This window comes from Sapajus apella, unplaced genomic scaffold (genome assembly GCF_009761245.1).
Source record: "Sapajus apella isolate SASKATOON/1434 unplaced genomic scaffold, GSC_monkey_1.0 scaffold85, whole genome shotgun sequence".
In the NCBI taxonomy this organism is placed as follows: Eukaryota; Metazoa; Chordata; class Mammalia; order Primates; family Cebidae; genus Sapajus; species Sapajus apella.
The window spans coordinates 4265498-4269171 of NW_022437025.1; the positions used below are offsets into that span (position 1 = coordinate 4265498).

Below are 3674 nucleotides of genomic sequence, written 5' to 3' on the forward strand. Positions count from 1 at the left end.
TAGAACAGGAGGATTTTATTAAGGTGTGCACCCGCTCAGTGGATTCACATCCAAAAGACTGGGCACTGAACTAAGACCAAGCTTGACTTTTATACATGAAAGGCAGGAGCAGAACAAAGGCAGTTTATAAAAAATGACAAGTTTACAACTTAGGCTTACGTATGACTTGTGCTATGTGGCGCAGATGGCCACTGTCTTTCCCTTGCACGGCTTATCCTGCGTGCTTCACTGTGGGGCCTGGGTGACTGCAATCCAGGCCTGCCGAGACATGTCACAGTGACCTGTGCTGCTCAGGTGAAAAACAATAACTTTCATTTATCAGCTATAGAGAGCAAGGATACATGAATCTCTAAACTTACAAAACTTGCAAACAGGATACAGTTTCTCAGGGAGGGGAAGGAGTCAGGGAAGTTTTACTCACACTACAGAGAAGAAGAGAAATTTGTTTTTCCGCGCTCATTTTCTGCTTTAACAGTAGTTTGTTCTGGTAGAATAAAGTCCTTCTTCCTTGATTCTCCTCTCTGCAAAGGTCATCACATAGGTAAACCAACAAGTGAGGCAGATCTCAATCAATTTTGAGATTTATTTTGCCAATGTTGAGGTCATTTAGTGGAACTTCCCCGACCTGTCCCCACCCCTGTGTATAGCCCTGCTTCTTGCGGTTTCCCCTACCGAGTCACCAAAGCAGAACCCTGTGGCTTTTGCATATGTATGAGCTCTGTTGTTTGTAGCCCTCTACCACTGCTCTTATTTTTCCTGGGCTATTGTATTAACCTTCCTCCTGGATTTCCCTGCCTCTAGTGTCACAGTCTGATCTGTCCCATACACCGCCCTTGGTGATTGTCAGAAGGAAATCTGGTCTTGTCTCTTCTGCTTAAAATCTTCAGTAGCTTTTACTGCCCATAGAAGCACATCCGGCTTCCCTAACTGGACATGCATAGACATACATATCACCACTCCCCCCAACGCCTGAAACACACACATTCCAGGACTCTCTCTGGGTTTCCATAGCACTCCAGGCATTGCTCCACATCATGAAAGGATATGTTTTCATAACCGCCTCCCACTAAACTGAGCTCTTTAAGGCGAAGTCCCTGTCTCACTCCAGATACCCAGTGTGGTGACCTCACATGTTACGCTTTCTGGACTGACATGAACTGGAGGGCGTCTACTCTGCTTGTTATATAATCACAGCTGTGTAGCCGTAGTGTGGGAAGGTTCGTCACCTGGCTCAGAGCCACTGCTGTTTGCAAGAGGTGTAACTGCCCTGCTGATGCTGTGCATACAGCTCGTGGCCAAAGAGAGACAGTGAAGTTTCTGCCCCTGTAGGAGAGAGCCGGCCTTGCAGGCCAGGGAATGCAGCTGCGGCGTGGGAGCCGCAGGAGCCGCAGAGCCGGAGCAGGCAGCCAAGACAGAGATAGCGTAAGAGAGCTGCGGAAGAAAACCATACCTCATCTGCCTACACCCCCGAGTGTTCTTTCAGCTACCTGCCACCATCCACCCACTCCCCTGGGACCTCAGCACGGGCTAGAGCCTGGCTCTCGGTGTGGCAGGTGCTGATGTTAGAGTGGGTGTGCTTGCTCACTTTGATCCATCTCAGGTTGCAAAAGTACTTTTGTGTTTTCATTCAGCTTGATACGTCATGTGCTTAACTAAGATGGCAGGGAGGCAAGGTGTCCCCTGATTTCTCCACAGACACCAAAACTGTTTCGTCATTTAAACGTGGGCTCAAGTCCTCAAAAGTCAGGCTCTGTGGTCTCATGCGTCTCAGCCTTTTAGTGACCTTGAGGTTTTATTGCATCCTGGCATGACTGACTTAGTCCCTGCCTCTCTGCTGCATGTCACATGAGCTTAGCAGAGAGCAGCCACAGATACCTGCAGGCCCGGGAAGCTGGTGTTTGGGTGGGGGGAGCCAGGAAATTGCAGCTGGATATGGGCTGGTGTCCCTGCACAAGATCATGTCAGCTCCTTCCTGGAAACCACACTGCAGATCTAAGAATACAGTTAACCTGCCTGCTGGCCCCACCTCCAGCACCACACAGCCTGGTTCCTGCCTTTCTGTCCAGATTTCCCAGCCCTCTCCCTCCGCCTGCCATGGCCCTGCCACAAAGGTCTTTTTTCCTTCAAACTTGACAAGCTCATTCCCACCTTAAGGTCTTTCTACTGGGTGTTCCTGTTGCCTGGAATGTGCATTCCCAGATCTTCTCCCACTTAGAAATCAGCGGAAATGTCCCCTCCCCAGGCAGGGCTTCCCTGACCACTCAGCCGAATCGCCCCCACTTTGCACGCGGTTACCGTGTTTTGTTTCCTTGCTGTTATCAAGCTTTGTTCGTTTGCTCCTCTCTCTAGAACGTATGCTTCTTTAGGCTGGGAACTCCGTCTAATTTATCACCATAGCCCTAGTGGCCTTTTTGGTACACAGGAGATGCCCCATGAATAACTGCTGAATGAAGCTGTCGCTGAGATTAGGGCATGTGTCAGGAGAAGGCTGCAGATGGCAGAACGGCCTCAGACTGTTTCTCTTGGGGGAGGCAGGCCCCAGCCAGAGGCTGCTGGGTGTAGGGAGCAGGGAGGAAGCTGGCGAGATCCAGGCTGACGTCAAGGATCTGCCCCACTGCCCGTGGCTGGGAATAGTGTCTGCATAGCACTGTCCTCTAGGACTTTCTGTGATGATGGCAATGTTCTCTGTTGGCATGGCCCAGTAAAGTACTTACTTTTGGCTACTGAGCTGCACCTGAGTGTAGCTACTGCAACTAGGGAACTGGTTTAATTTAGATTTACGGGAAATTGAATTCATTTAACTAATGTACGTTTAAACAGCTGCATGAGCTAGGGGCTTCTGTTGAACAATACAGCAGCACTGGAGGGGCGCACTAGGGCCCCTAAAGCCCCTCCATTCTGGATCAATCAAGGATAACGAGGGCCACCTTCTAAGTCCCAAATTTGAATAAGGTAGAAAGACGAGGGGCAGCAAGAGAGTGAATCGTGAGCAAGGGCCTAACTCAGGTTGTGTGGGCTGTCCCCGAAACCCTGAGGGAGTTGTGGCTGGTTGGGTATCAAGGACAACTTGATTGATAAGGCGGAGGTCCTGAACCAGCCGCTAAGACTTGTCCGGTTTTGGACAGGCAAGATAGGAGTGTTGTTAGGAGCACTCCGGGGGTTTGGCCCACATTTCTTCCACGTCTGTCACCTATCTGGGCATCATCCTCACCCGCGCTCTCCCTAGCGATCGGGTCCAGCTACTCTCTGACACCCCACCCCTCTGCCAAATAACAGCTTCTCTCCTTCCTGGGTGTGGTTGTACTTTCGCCTCTGGATACCAGGTTTTGCTCTTCTAACTAAGCCATTGTATAAACTCAGTAAAGGAAACTAATCGGACCCTATTGATTCTAAATCCTTTCCTCACTCCTCCCTTTGCTCCTTAAAGACAGCTCTGAAAACGGCCCCTACTGTAGCCCTCCCCAGTTTGTCTCAACCCTTTTCATTAGGTACTGCTGAAATCCAGGGCTGTGAAGGTGGAGTTCTTACACAAGAGCCAGGTCCGTGCCCTGTTCTTTCCTCTCTAGACAACTGGACCTCACCGTCCGAGGCTGGCCCCAGTGTGTGTGGACCACCGCGGCAGCCGCTCCAGTTCTTCTGGAAACTTTCAAAATCTCAGGCTCAGCTTCACTGAC

The 3674-nt window shown here is 50.4% G+C and overlaps 1 long non-coding RNA gene across 1 annotated transcript; it reads right to left on the reverse strand.

The window, feature by feature from the left end:
• On the reverse strand, nucleotides 1-3395 carry LOC116534025. Its single transcript, XR_004261557.1, has 2 exons — nucleotides 422-3395; nucleotides 1-322 (listed from the first exon to the last, which is right to left on the reverse strand). It is a non-coding gene; the product is annotated as an uncharacterized LOC116534025 (long non-coding RNA).
• Nucleotides 3396-3674: the final 279 nt, after the last annotated feature.